The sequence below is a fragment of the Pagrus pagrus genome (genome assembly GCF_965226575.1).
Source record: "Pagrus pagrus genome assembly, chromosome: 14".
Lineage (NCBI taxonomy): Eukaryota > Metazoa > Chordata > Actinopteri > Spariformes > Sparidae > Pagrus > Pagrus pagrus.
In genome coordinates, this window is record NC_140198.1 from 3,257,679 (window position 1) to 3,273,029 (window position 15,351).

The following is a 15,351-nucleotide window of genomic DNA, read 5'->3' on the forward strand; positions in this document are numbered from 1 at the left end:
CCTTGCTGACTTTTGTATATTTGCGTTTCTAGTGTGTCTAGCAAAGTCTGTTAAGTTTCTGCTCACTCAATAAATGTCAATTGTGTGATTTCTTAAGGGAGTCTGGTGGTTTGAGTTGTGATTATTTGGGTCGAAACAGTGTGTTTCTTCTTCTTTCACCAAGGTTAGCAGTTGAGTAAGTGGTCCTTGGACATATTCGCATACACACTGCTAAAATATGACCACATGCTGCCCAGACCGGACCATCTCTGAATGTGGTCTAAGTGCATCCTCAGTGTGTCTTGGGGCGTTCACATCTGAGCTGTCCACTTGTAATAGGACCACTCAGGACAGACGTTAATACCAGGTCTGAACAGTGATGCAGTCGGCATCAAACACAATTCACAGACAGAAGTGTTATTTGTTTGCTTACTTACAAATCACTTGCATCTCAGAAAGGAGGCAGCAAACTTTGGTGTATCATTTTTTCTATGGTGCGATACAAATCAAAACTATTGTCTGCAGCAAAGTGATTTTAAAATGGCAGTGAAACTCCTGCTGGGCCTGAATGCTGTACAGGCTCGACGGGGAGTTGTAAGCCTGTAATTAGGGACTGCATATTTGTGTGTGTGAGAGCGCGCTGAGGACGGGGGGTAGCGGTCCAACACCGCACGCAGCATTCAAAACATCTGTCAAAGGATAAACCCCTGTCACAGCCTGCTGTGCAGTTAATAAAGTCAAACTGTGAGTAAATGAGATTTACCTTCCCTTTCTTTTCCATAACAATCTGCCACAGACTGCACTTTAGAGCTGCAAAGTCAGATGAAAATAGGATAATGTTTTACATAATGACTTAGAAAGAGAAGACTTCACAGGCAGGAGAAAGTAAAAGAGAGGGACGCAAAGAGAGACGACACGATCTAACAGATGAGACCTATGATGAAAATATATATCAGTGTTTGCCTGAAATCTCAATTGACGCTGCTGGATGCAGCTTTAAAAATATCACACAATGAAAGTCATAGCTCAGCCTCCTTTTTTGTTTACCACTACATCACTGGAGGAAAAGACGAAGGGAAAAGAAATAACCAGAAAGAGATAGTGAGGAGTAAACACAGGAAAGAAAAATGAGAGGGAAGGAGAGGGAAAAGGGAATGAGACAGGACGGCATTTACAAAAAATAAGGACACAGAAGGAGTGAGACGTGGTGGAGCGAGGCGGGTCTTTATTTACACTGTAGGATTTATGGCGTCCTGCGTATGCTGTGTGGCATGGGAGCCATCGCCTCCTGGCCGGAGGAAGCAACATCATTTCAAGCTCGAGTGCCCGCTGCGCCGTCAAGTGTCCTGCCAAAAAGCGCACGGCTGCAGAATACCAACAAAATCCACTGACCTTTTCCCCAACAACTGCTGTGTTCATCTGAGTCACAGCACAGAAAGGCCTCTCTCTCGTTACACTGGAGCCTCTGTCTCCCCGCTGACTCCGAGCGCTCACGGCCGACATGACTCTCCCATCACATCTGAGCATGTTGCTGTCAGAAAGAGGTTTATCCACGACATGCCACCGATCCCGGAGGAATAAATAATGGTTTTAGAGGCACTCTGGCTGACACGAAAACACACAAAACTCACACATTCTGGACATGCATAGCGTGATGAAAGTCACTCTACTATCCGAGTTGGGTTGTGTTTCCATTGATGTTGAATTATTCTGACACTTTACCTGTGTCACAGAATATATCGAACTCCGGTGACAGTCGGAAAGCACATCCTCTACATTTCTTTATACCGTTGTTGTACATTTTGTAATACACACAACAAAGGATTCTTCAAATGTGGAAATGGCAGGAACACTTCAAAGTGTATTCTGGCTTCTATGATATGGTAATTTACTTCAAGTGGTGTTGCTGAGGATACTTGTTATTTCACATACCGTGTGCACTAGAAGACAATGAATACAGCCCAGTTTCTGCAAACCATGTGTCATTCCTGTGTCAACACTTCTACGATACCCGTCATATGTTCACATGACACGTACAGTATATAAGCCGGCGTTGAAAGGGATGTTGGTGGCGTTACAGTTGGGTGACAAAGCTGCCAAACCAGAGAGCACCGTTTGGGACGACGTGTCAACATTTAAATCATTTTCCGTTGTGTTTATGGTTAACAAAACAGGTATTTTAAGCCACAAACATGATCATTTCCTAACCCTAACCAAGTGTTTTTCCTGCCTCAACCTAACCAGAACATAAGCACAGCGTTGCCACAATTGACCAACATATCCTCAGACCTAAACAACTGAATAAATCTATCGCCAATGGATCCCAAAACAACATGACGGCTGCAGCGTATCAGCAACAGGCGTACCGGACCTTCGTCATACGCTCAAAGTTTGGTCGAGCTTACGCAAGAAATTAACCTGGTTAGGTTCAGGAAAACATTGTGCTTCGGCTCAACTACAAGAGTAAGTTGCGAATAATGACTTTTACTTTCACACTGGACACCAACAGTGGTCTCTTGGGTCCTTTGCTCATTTAAACCAGCCAAATGTGGATGTGTTGCTCTTCCACTACTTCCCCTGACTTCTACCTTTGCAGCTGTAATAATAAGTACAGCCACTAGAGGCTGCTGCCAGACAGAAACGTTAGTATGGGTTGTAACAAGCTGCTTTCACAGTCTACGTGGTCGTTTTTCTGATGAGAATGGACTGAAACTGACACGTAAGAAGTTAGCAAAAATATTCTATTCCTGTTTCAGCTTTCGATTACAGTTACAACCTGACTTTTAGCTGTCGTTTGCTCTCCACCAACTCCTGAGAAAAGCATCCAGCTCTGTTGACCGGCATACAGAGCTCCTGGGTATGTGAGTTTGAACAACCAGATGAAAAGCAGCAATCATTCATCTTGATGGATGCACAGCTTTGTGTGATATCACATCTGACATGTTTCCCTGCTGCCCTCTCTTTATCTCCCTACATCATGTTCCTCCTCCGCTAGCAAATCAATATTAAAAAAGGTATTCCTTTTAAAATTATGAAAACTAATTTTCTTCACACAGTACCTATTTGACTCTCATTATGTTCCTGGTAATTACTTTCAAATCATCCAATTGAAGGGCCAAACAAATTTTAAAAAAAGTACTTTTCTGCTCGAAGATGAATGTTTGCTCAGAACAAATAGTTGCTCCAAAAACTGGACGATTTAAAATTTCTCATGATTGCTTTGAGGAAACATTCAGTTTTTCAAGGCTAAACAGGCTCTCGAGGAACCTGAAGACTCTCTCGGTTTAGTGAAAAGTTGTCAGGTGGCAAAATGAATGCAGCCAAAATGTGACATCACACTTTGAAAAGAGTATCCGCTAGTTGTTCCTGCATTAAAAGTTACAGGATTTACGCTTTCGGTGCTAATCAACAACAGAATCGTGCCACGTGACGTCAGCACAGTGACCGCTACTGGCTCCAATACTAGGTGCGGGGCGATCCTGTTTTTCCGTCCGCCTGAATAATATACGATAACACAATGCAATTCAACAAAACACGGACAGAAAAATGCAGCCTCAAAATTAAACAGAGCTGAATCATTGCCTCCGACTAAATGTTGTAATCTTCACAGGGGCAGTATTCATTACAGGAGGTCTGGGTTGAATTGCATAATGTATGTTGGCTAATACAATAATAAGTGCAAATACAGGAAGTATCTTCTCAATTCATTGTTTGTTTTGAGCTGCTGCCTGTTTCTAGTTTTACATAATTTATATCTGCTTATGCTTCGAGGAAGATTGTTTGCATTTTCAGAAAACAACTGTATTCGAAAATAAATCCCTCGACAGCCTCACACGCTGAGACACGCACACATTCCCCGGGCAGCCAGGGAGCCGTGCGCTTTGAAATCTAAGCGGACATCGAGCCAATTGATTGGCTAAGTGGTCCCCGGCTGCCACACCTGGACCGGCTGCCTCCTCTCCGCCATGTTTGCTCATTGTTACAGTGGTTTCACATTGAGTTGAGCCAAGCTGATAGCTGCCTGGCTGCGTTTTAATAATTACACACACAGATGGTGACCGGGATTGCTGCTGGTGCTCTCGGCGTTGGTGGTGATGAGGCGGTTCTCGTCTCATCTTTTCTCTTTTGTCCTGCAACTCTTCTTTCTTTCCATTATTACATTATTCTTTTTTTTATACTTTTGTAAGCTTTTTTCTTTTTTTCTCAAGGTTTTTCAAACTGACATCAGCCTGCATATCTGTGATATGCTGTCTGTGTATGACTCATCTTTTATCCTCTAGATTATTAATACATTTATCACCATGATTGGCAAGATAATTGATGATAACACAGTACGTTTATGTATCATTTCTTATTACGCTCAGAGGACATGGTGGTTTCTACTCGGGTCATAGCTTATGAGCAAATCAAAAGTGTTCACAGGAAGACAGTAATAGTTATGATTAGCAAGCTAACAAGCTAAAATTATCTAATTATCTAATCAAGATCAATTAGATGCATCTGTAGCGAAGATGCTTTCCTATGAAAAAAAGAAAATGGCTGACAAGATACACAGAAGAAAAATCTTCAGTTCAGTCAGATTTTCATACATAAAATCCCTGAGCGTCCTGAAGGACAGACGGACAGACCGTCCTGAAGTTGCAGAAGAAGGTTGCAGAGTGACGGTCACCCGTAGCTCTAATATAATATCAGCACCTGTCTGTCCTCACGCCCCGTCTGACCGCAGGCCTTGTGTGACCGCCGCCTGATGAAACACGTGATGCCAAAGCCTCTGTAGAAGCATCCGCATTGGCTTCATCAACATCCCTGACACCGTCACCAAGGACGTCCTCTCCTGCACAGTGGTTCAAAGTTGTCTGAAAGTCAGAGAGGGAGAGTTTGGGACTAAGAGGCCATGATAACAGCGTTAAAACGCCTCACCACCACCAACCGGCCTTACCCAGGCGTGCACCGCTCTGAGGGTGAACGGGCTCTGTGCTGGGGAGGAAGGGCACTGAACCCCTGGGAAGGCAGACTGGCAGGGGTTGCTGGTACGGGCAGTAAACCAGAGGACTCAGGGTGCACTGGGAAGGTCTTTGTGCTGCGTGAAGTGACTGAGATTAATGCCAGCACCCACGGGTGAGCAGGTCCGTAGTGGGTGATGCTCTCTCAGTGTTGCCAGGCCTGCTGCGAGCACGCTGAAGACGCACTGTTGTCCTTGAAACAAATGATTATTCAGCGGGTTGCTCCACACTGATGAGAGAAAGAGACAGACCATCTAATAGAGACTAACAATCATCGCTTGCTCAATTTTAGGCCCATAATTCATGCAAATGCGCCTGGGGAGCGTCCCTTTGTTGAATTCTTTCCTTTCGCTCCGGCTCTCGCCGTCTTATAGTTTTTGCAGATTGACTTTGTGTTTGACTTTGCTTTGCTTCCCCCCCACCCCCCAACTCTTGATTGTGTTTTGATGAATTACATCTCGTTATGTAATTTCACTTTTATTTATTTTGTGTGTTTGTTTGCCTGTTTTGGCGGCTGCCTTGTTCATTTGTACAGGGGGTATAGGAGCTGAATTAATAAGCAACCCTAAGTGGAATTCCTGATAGGAATTAGCGAGAAAGAGGAAAGAAAGCTCTGCTGATGGAGGGAGAAGTAGATTAAGTGCTTGTAGGGGGGAGAGAGGAAAGTAAAGAGACAGACTGAGCAATTGGGGAGAGAATGAATGGAGAAGAAAAAACAGGAGAGCGCGTGGTTCTACCTGCAAATGAGTGGAGGCACTGTAAAGAAAAAAAAACAATCCTTCTCTTCTCGCTCATTTTCCTGCCAATTTCGGTGAAATTTCCTCCCGTCAATCGCACTCGAAAATTTGAATGCAAAATAGAGTTGATAGAGCTGTAAAATAAGAAATAAAAAATACAAGTGAACACCAGCTGTGCGGCACCAGAGAGCCGAATGTAGCGAGGGAATAATTCATACTGCAGACTGCTCGGGGAAATTGAAACTCTTTGAAAGTTTCTAATAAACGAACACAGTGGTCCGGCTCGCCCGTGAAGTTACTTCTTTCAAGCCGTCGCACTCCGAGAGTCCGCTCACGCATACCGAAGTGACACGGCCGAGCAGAGAGAGAGAGGAGAAGGAGAGAGAGGGAGAAGGTGGAAGAGACGATGAGGAAGATGGAGAATGAGAGGGGATATCTGCAGAGAGGAGGAGGGTGGTAGAGAAATCCAAAACAAAGAGCAGGGAGAGGGGAGAGACACAGAAGATGGAGCATAAAGAGGAAATGATTGAGTCGATGAAAGGTGGTGGTGAGTGAGGAGGAGGAGGAAGAAGTGATGAATGACAGGAGATGAAGAAGGACACAGTTTTAGAGAATGAGAAGGGAGTGGAGGAAATATGAGAGAAGAGGAAAAAGGGAGGAGGAGGGGCAACAACATGTATCCTCTGAAGTGATGAACGCCATGCAGGAAATGAGCTGCCCCCCTCCAGACAGAAGTCACATTGTCATGCCTGCAAATACCCAAAGTCAGAAGATTAGAGGGTTTTTTTTTTCTGCCTAATGCTGAAGAGAAGAAGCTCACCAAGGCAGAACTGTTCATTCACAGTAAATGGAGCGGATATAATACTCACCACCTGCTCAAATTCAAATGCATAATCCATGGATTACACCAGTTCAATAATGAAATACGGTCAGTTTCAGCTTTTCCTACATTACTTTGAGCCGTAAGTCAAATATGATGTTGGCTGTCAGTCGTCAACCTTGAACCAGCCCGGTGAACGTCTCTGCAGACCACTGTTCACATTCATACATGTTATAGGCCATAAAACATATTGACATTTCTACAAAATGTGTCATTTCACGTTCACTTTACGTGCTTATGACCAGACGGTCGTATCTTGGGGAGGTGGAGGCGATGGTGGTGGAGTTACAGAGAGAAGGCTGCCAAGTCGGTGACCACAGTTCAATACCAAGTGAGACGCCACGGGATGCTTTTAAGTTGAACTCGGGACAATTACCAGCTGTGTTTGTGGCAACAAAGACAATTATTATCAGCCAGAACATGATCTTTTTCCAACCCTAACCAAGTAGTTTGGTTACAACATAAAATTGAGAATGAAACCTAAAGAAGTGTAACGTTTCAACATATCCACGGTTTCTAGAATCAAACATCTCCAACATTATTTTTTGCAGCTGGGTTTAAATAACTACATTAATGTTTTTGGGCTTTAATGAGCTTGTTTGGATCTTTTTCTGGTAAAGCTGGCTCAAACAGTACGAGAGGTTTCTTTACTGATTGCACATACAGCATGTGACCTGAACTCGTGTTTGTGTTCACTATGTGGTGTTGGTTTGTGGACTACAAAAAACAGCCACGAGTTCCTGTTCTGTTTTTGCTCAGTGTCTCATGTGATGTGAATCACAGCTTCAGTCTTTTTTTTTCTGAACCTGACTAGTACGAAAAGTTACCAGTACACAAAAAGAGTACTTTTGTACCCTAACATCCTGCGTGAATGTGTTTTTGCAGGAACATGTTCCACATAAACACGCAAATGCACATTTCACGCAGACGCTTCAAGCTACGCAAAATGGACTTCACGTGTTGTTGCATCCTGGAATGTGTCACCTTAAAGATGTAACGCCATGCGATGCAATGCCAGGCTGCAGTCTGAGCGCTGCAGCATGTGGGCCCTGTGGCAAGAAACAACTGACCCCTTCTGTTTGGGTTCAATTACGCTCAAAACAACCGCAGCTTAACAGTCTGATGAAGCTTCAGCTGAACATTTGTGACACTTTGTCTACTCTCATCTTTTCTCCTCGTCTCTTCCTGTATCTCTTCATATTTGGCTAAGAAATTCAAGAGTTGTCTCGGACACTTATCGGGCTGCAGAACCAATCTGAAGGACGAGCCTTATGGTCGTATAATCCTGAACAGCCAGAACCTCAAATCTCATCAAGTTCAAGCAGATTCAGCTAAAAAAAAAAAATACCTGGAAGTGCTCACATCATTTCCTGCGAGTAGATCGTTTCCTGTATAGTGTGGATCAAAACTTCATGTTTTGGCTTTCTTCTTTGCTTGAATTTCTCCAGGCGGCTGTGAACCCCTGGTTGAAATGAGAGTTATGTTTCACTGTGTAACTTTTAAGGGGAAAAAAAGGTGTGCAGCAGTAACCCAGGAGAGCAGCAGAGTGAATGCATTAGCGAGCACCTATACAACGGCTCCTACCGCCTAACCTTGTTCCAGCAGTGGTGTAGTGATTTCTATCCCTTCAAAAGGCAGCAGTGTAAGCCTGCGGATTTGTCAGGGTCCCAGCCAGGTCTTAGCTTCTGCTCTTATAGGATTGCAGTGTAGCGGTGGTCCTGCAGGACAGCACGCCATTACAAGCAGCCAGGTTGCAATAATCCACTTTTCAATGTGAGCCCATTGTGATAAAGCATATAAAAGCCCCTTTTTACAACGTGTCAAAGCCTCTCTCGCTGCCATTTTCAGTCCCAGCAGAAAAATGACACACTCTCTGTGCATGTCTGCAGAATTACTCAGCATTAAATCAGCATATTGTAACACTAAAGCGACTGGATACGAGAACGTCCTTCGCCGTGCAGCGGGGTGGTCATGAGATCAGTCCGGACATGCTTAAAGCTCGTCTGTTCCTGTTGTTGAGTTATGAATGTCGGTTTCCAGCCGAGGCGGCGTGAAGGGATTAGATCAGGATTAGAATTTCACAAAGTTATTTCGAATATCCATTTCACTCAAGTGTAAAGAAAGAAAAGAGCAGATATTTATGTAGAGAGTCCTCATACACAGTCACTGCAACTCTGTAAAAATCCATTCCCTCAACAATGATCAATGTAAAAGGTGAAGAATGCTTTTGAGCCGAACGTCTCTGTGTTTTTCTCCTGAGAGTCTGTATTGATAGATGGCTGTTGAGTCGCTGTCCATGGTGCTGATTGCCACTACAGTTCATAACAACACAACACAACACAACACAACACAGCACTGTGGCTCTGCTGATGCTTTTATAGCAGCTACAAGGAACTTTCTTCTTGTGTGGACAATAACAGTATGAGCACCACTGTCTCCTGTGGTGAAGGTCTTGATCTGGCTCGCATGTGCATTTCAATGTTACAGCGACTTGTAATAGGGTTAACGATGTCTTTCTGCACTATGTAACTTCGGTGTGTAACTTTAGTCACACACAGCGCCAACTATCAGTGATTTTGGTATAACAGGATCATATTTTATGGGATAGACATTTTCCCTTTGTGATTTATGGAATATCCTGAAAGCACCTGTAGCTGCTGCGTACTCTCTACAAGCTAGCTCTGTTAGCCACCTCTGCTCAGAGCGCCGCTGGGGAGCGTTGGGTGTTTATACCTGATGCTGACGGGGAAAGCTAAGAAGATACAAAGAGACAGTGACCAAGAGTGAAACAAGAGACAACCGTCAATCTCAGACTGATTTTAAGTCTTTGGCGACAGCTGCAGACAGACAGAGCTGGATGTGCTGCTTTTGAATTGTAAGTAATATTTGCTGGCAGTTATACGTCTGTTAGCAATCGTAAGCCGAGCCCATTTTGACAGATGTTTAGCTAGTAGCATAGCCATGTATCATTGCTCTGGTGTTACTACATAACGCTGCATTAAACACAGCTGTTTGCAGATGACATAATGCATCTATTTTTGCGCCTCTGTGACATTAATAACTGTAATACGGCGACGGTGAGCATGTTTTTCATACCACACGACCAGACTACAGAGCAGCTGCTTCCCTCAGGCTGCGAGATCCTTCAGTTAATTCTCACAATAAGAAATACTAGAGTTTTCTGGTGTCTGACCCGGTTATTATAATGCCCAGACTAATAGCCACATAACCAGTTAAAAGTCCTCTTATAGCATGTTTAAGCACTGTTATAGTATTAAAAGGAATGTTGCATGGTGGCAACTTGGTCTCAAAGAGATAGAAGATAGAGATAGAGTTATTTCTGACATCAGACTAAAATTGAACCACATGGGCTTAATGGAAATCTCAACTTGAGTCCCTGTTTGGCAAAATAATCTCCCTCTAACAACAGAGTAATGTGTTTACAGATCAGTTTACAGACTATTACACTGCGCAGAGGGAGGTCGATCGTGTTTGCCTCACGCCACACTCACTTCATTTGACCTACTTTAATTGTTGACAGTTTGTACGCAGGATATTTATGCCACTTATTAGTCCAGCTATTAACGTTTGTTTTATGTTGTGTTCCAGTTTTATGTATGCTGTGTGCTGTTAGCACGGCGTTGACTGGAGTGTCGCCTGGATGTAAATACTGCGCCTGCTATAATGAACAACACACTGAAATAGACACCAGCGCTGTGCTCCGACTCTATCATTGTTTAAAGTTTGTGGTAATCTCACTGCTTTTCAGCCTAATTAACCGTTTTTTAGAACAAGAAATGATTTAATACGTCCATCATCAGACGTCAGTCAGACTGTACCTTTGAAATGCTTTCTGCCAATTAAATCACACAAAAAGATAAGATCGTATACGTATTAGAATATTAGTTTTCTCTTTTAGACGTCCTCGCCGCCGTCTAACCACCGCTCACAAATTATTCAGATTTCTTCTCTTGCAGCCGTGAGGAGCTGACAGTTTCCTTTGTGCGCTGACAATAGAGCCCCCCAACGTTCAAATTACTTTTTCAAGTATACTTATTAAACTCTTTGAATATGGTTCATTTTGTAACTTCTGAAAACTTGCCTTTCATTAGTATGTATTATGAAGAAAAAAAAAAAAAGGGGACACACCATAACTTTTTTTGGAAAACAGCGACTGTTTGATGGCGACCTCATTCTGCACCAGCACGCATGAAAATGATATCAACTGGAACATCACACGTTTTTTAATATTCCTCTGGTCTGTCTGTCAGATCAAACAGCCTCTCCCTCTCAACTCATCCACCAGCAGGGAATCATTCCTCACTGCATTATTCTCTGCTTCAACAAGCCGTTTCAACACTTACTGCCTTTTAGCACCTACATGTTAGTATATAATGAAGCTGTGTATGTGTGATGAGTAAAGGAATTCAGCCTTCTGTGTCGTGATCTCACTGAATTTCTGGCAATATCTTTAAATAAGTAACACTTCTGCAAACCGATGATACTTTTGCATTTGTACGTTGTATCATATTATTCACGTCATTAAATGTTTAGGATCTGACTCTCACGTTGGCGCGGGGGAGGGGATGGTTGACAGAGACGACTGTTCGAGACTGTGTTTTAACATTTGTAAGCTTAATATCATTGGACATTTTTAAGAAGACCACAGGACAATTTCCAGCCAGTTTGTGGTGACAAAACTGGGTGTTTTTAACGTGGCCTCGTTCATCTCCTGCCGTGTTTGTGGAGACCAACAAAAGGTTATTTAAATGATCGCTTCTTAACGCTCAACAAACATTTTTTGGGCTTTAATATCACCAGACCATGTGGTCAAAACATAAAATAGAAGTTTCAACATATCCCTGGTGTGCAGAAACATACATCGCCAACATTTATTCTGGCAATAGGGTTTAGAAGATGCTAACGCTAGCCAAATCAAGATCTGTCGACACGAGGTAGTTGCCCTCATACCACTTCTGTCCACAGTGGGGCGCCGATATCAACTAAAAATGAGCCGCTTTACACTGACCAGTATAATACAGTCTTATAGAAACAACATACTATAGAGTCTGACACGGGTTAAAACCAACTGAATATTCAAAAGTCAGCAGTCCAGATGCCAACAAGCCGAGTGCAAAATCACTCAGATTCATGGGCGCGATGTCTCGACGTGAACAACAATCGTACGGCTCATAACACTCACAGCGTCCCTGCTAACATGGATCAAGATTAATCTCTCAGTAATAGATGCTGAGGAATGCTACTGGCTGTTTACAAATGTTTTCTGTTCCTCTTTTGACTTCAAGTGAGCCATTTGTCACAAACCAATATGTTGTTACTGAACGAGCACGCTGATGATTTCAGGCAGGAAGAGAACAACAACAGCAGCAGCAGCACACATTTGTGTGGCCAATGTGTGTGTGCAATAAATTTGAGGTAGATTGCGTTGTCACCAGCTGTATTGGATTCAAATATGCTTAGCGCTATTAGCATTAATATCCATCAAGATGCTAAATATATTTTCCTCCCCATGATACAGACCTATGGGGATTAAATTATTCATTATGCCTATTTGCAGACCGGAAGAGAAACGCTTCGCTGCGGAAGAAAAAAAGAATAGAAATTGAAAGTAGGGTGAAAAAAGTAGGAAAAAACGTCCCTGCTTAGTCATTGCTTATTTATTTCCCACATGACAAATAAGCAGCTTAACAAACGCTGTGTTTTTGAGAAACTGGCTGATGAAACTCAAATCATACTACGTCATCGTTTTCCTCTCCATCTCCTGCCATCTCCACCTCAGTCAGACGGTAATCAGCTGTTTGAAAATCAGCCAGCATGAGAACTGAATTTAATGATGGAACAAAAATCCATGACACGTCTCAAAGAAGCAAACTTTGTGAGTTATTGACACCTAAAGTAGAACAATTCGCTAAATCTGACTGATGGCGAGGCTTATTCAAACGTGAGCCTCATTCATGGGCCCGGACACATAAAAACGGGAGGCATACTGCTTCATGTTTTAAAGTTAAATTGATGTTAAGTGTTTTTTTAATCACTCATGTCTTGCTCTATATTTTACAGGTCCAACAATGACAAAAACAGTCAGTCATGCGTAATTTTAACTGCATTTTAGTGTCTATAATTTCCTGGAAAATGAGAGAAGATGTTGAAGACTCATCCTGCTCGTGGGAGCGTATGCCCCACATTTCTTCTGATAAACACCTCTTTATGATTCTGGCGTGGGCGTTTTAAAGATCCAGTGTTTTTCTAGGGGCCGGGCCTCGGGCCTTGTACCAAAACACAACATTATAACTGACTCACCAATTTACATCCGTCCTGTAGGAGGGGCTGTTGCGGTAACTGGGCCCTGCCAATCCGGCCGGAGTCGGCGGACTGCGAGCTCCATGGTAACAGATTGGGTCCAACTTGGTCCGATCAGTCGTTACAGCCAGATCATATCTATAATGAGTTTTCTATTAATGAGAGTAGTCATCACTCTGATGATCACTTCACAAGAATGGTTAGTGCGACCAAAACTCTCCTCCTAGATATTATTTCATATTTCAAATTATTTTATAAAATAGATTTAAAGACTAATGTTCTGTCCAAAAAATTAAAAAAAATAAGGACTTCACATAAGCAGCAGGACCTCAGATTTATCTCAACAGATGGGTTTTAATTGGGCTTTTAACCCGACTAAGATCGGCAGCTTGTTGTCAGAACTTGACTTTTAACTGAGATTATTTGACTGGAAGCTTTGAGCTCAAATTAATGAATCACAACTGAGCAATTACAGAAAATGTCATCCTTAAATGATACGTGCTTCTGGGGGGACCTGAGAGAGCAAAGAGAAAGTCTGGGATCATTTCCCGGCTAACTCATGACCTCCCCTCCAACTGAAGACCACAATCGGGTGTTTTTGTAAAATATCTGAGCCCAAGAATATTAGTGACATGATAGTAAAATAACTGTAGATTTCTGTGTAGCCTACATTCAAGGACAACTATTTTTTTTTTACTGTCAACCTGCTTTAAAAAGTTCCAGGTAAAGGTAACACGCATTAGCTCAAAGCTGTCCTGAGTCAGATGGGTAAAGATTGTACGAACAGCAGATAACAGCACAACTCCAGCTTTCTCTCACCACTTTTCAATCTCCTGGTCTGTGTGAACAACAACAAACATGCACAGCAAACACAGCTTCAAACCCTGCAAACATCGATCTGCAGCTCGTGAAGCTCTGTTTTCTCCTCGCACCTTAACAACCGTTTGTTTTCTTCAACAAAGGGATTGGAACGACTGAATATATAAGCCTACGGTATTTTAAAAAGCGTTCAGGCTTACTCAGAGACAAAAACAATCTGTAGTCATCAAGACAATCTGTTTTACCAGGAATGTAATGGATCTAACAGATTAGAACAGAAAGGCTGTCTGATGCGAACCACTTTTTCTTTTTAAGCACATACAGATTTAGTTAATAAGAAAAGTCACACATAACTTTCTTACAGACCAGAACTGATCCAAATAACAAGAACTATGAATACTTTGAGTGTCATCTATCTCAACACTGCCATAGAATAAAAATCACCTTGAATATGTCGACAAAAATGGGCTTTTCATACTGCAGAATCTAAATATCATCACGGAGTCTCAAAGCTTGAAATGCAAGAAAGAGGCTCGGCTTCAGAAAACTGGATGAAGGAGATGAGACGGGCTGCAGGGGAAGGATGTGTGGAAACGTCTGGGGAGGGATGAATCCGTTTTATAGCCTCCCACAAGAGTTTTGACCGACAAACTGCCCGTCATTATGAGCATTCGTTGCTCTCGGAGTGGACATTTACAGCTCAGCATCAATACACCGCCACTGTAAACCAATTCTGTAAAACCCCAAGTGGCACGGTAAGATAATTTGCGAAATACATTTAAACCATCTGTTCTTTTTTTAATCCTCTCTCTTATGCAATCATAAGTTGCATTTTATGAAAAAATTAAATAGCAACCATGCTAGCAGAAGCATCACAACAAAACAACACTAAACCATCCGTCCGTCCAACACACCTGAATGTTGCTGCATTTCCTCTGCTTTTCTTCCTTGAGTGTAGATTGGAGCTTTTTTTAGCTAAACAGGTCCAAGTTTCGGTTTGTCCGTGTTCTGAGACGCGTCCCACAGCCACCTCGCTGCTGTCTTGATTTTTACCAGCTGGAGGCTGATTGTAGGATCTTTTCTAAATCAGAGCAACATTCCCTCGTCTTCACTGCCGAGCAGAGAGCCAACAGCACTGCTTTGTCTCCACTTGACATTCAGGTCAAAAAGTCAAGGATTTGTTCCATTAGTTTCCTGGAAACGCAGTCAGCTCAGTGCAATTTACAAAATCCAGTGACTCATTTAAGCAATTACTTTCTTCCCGGCCACTGTGCTGACGGAGCGCTGCAGAGATGATGGCGGCACTTCTTGAAGAGTTGTGTCATTTCAGCGGTGACGCTCTGATGTTTGAAAGGCAATTTGGTCTCCAGAGAGAATTTGATCTCAAGAAAAGCCAGAGGAAGAGTTTCAAACTCCTATAATCCCTTTTCATCTTTGCATCTGCGGAGCAACACACTTCAACATGTGTGGACTACAGAGAGTTTGTCTGATTCCACCTCTCATTTCTTTCTCTAATTTGATGTGATCTCTGGGACCTGATACAGACAGGTGGCTGCCTTACTAATCACAGCCAATCACCTTAATCAGCCACAGGTGGAGTGACATCAAGACA

At 42.8% G+C, this 15,351-nt stretch overlaps 1 protein-coding gene across 4 annotated transcripts in view; it reads right to left on the bottom strand.

Moving 5' to 3' along the window:
- Positions 1–15,351, bottom strand: part of sgcd (sarcoglycan, delta (dystrophin-associated glycoprotein)) — a 301,763-nt gene that overhangs the window by 230,999 nt on the left and 55,413 nt on the right. The window contains exon 1 of one of the 4 annotated variants that reach the window (XM_084373504.1): positions 14,654–15,210. The exons of 2 other annotated variants lie outside the window; for them this stretch is intronic. The gene's annotated coding sequence lies outside the window, so the exon portion shown is untranslated. Of the gene's footprint in view, positions 1–12,920; positions 12,940–14,653; positions 15,211–15,351 lie in introns of those variants that run through there. One more of the 4 variants, XM_084373506.1, reaches the window with a different exon arrangement.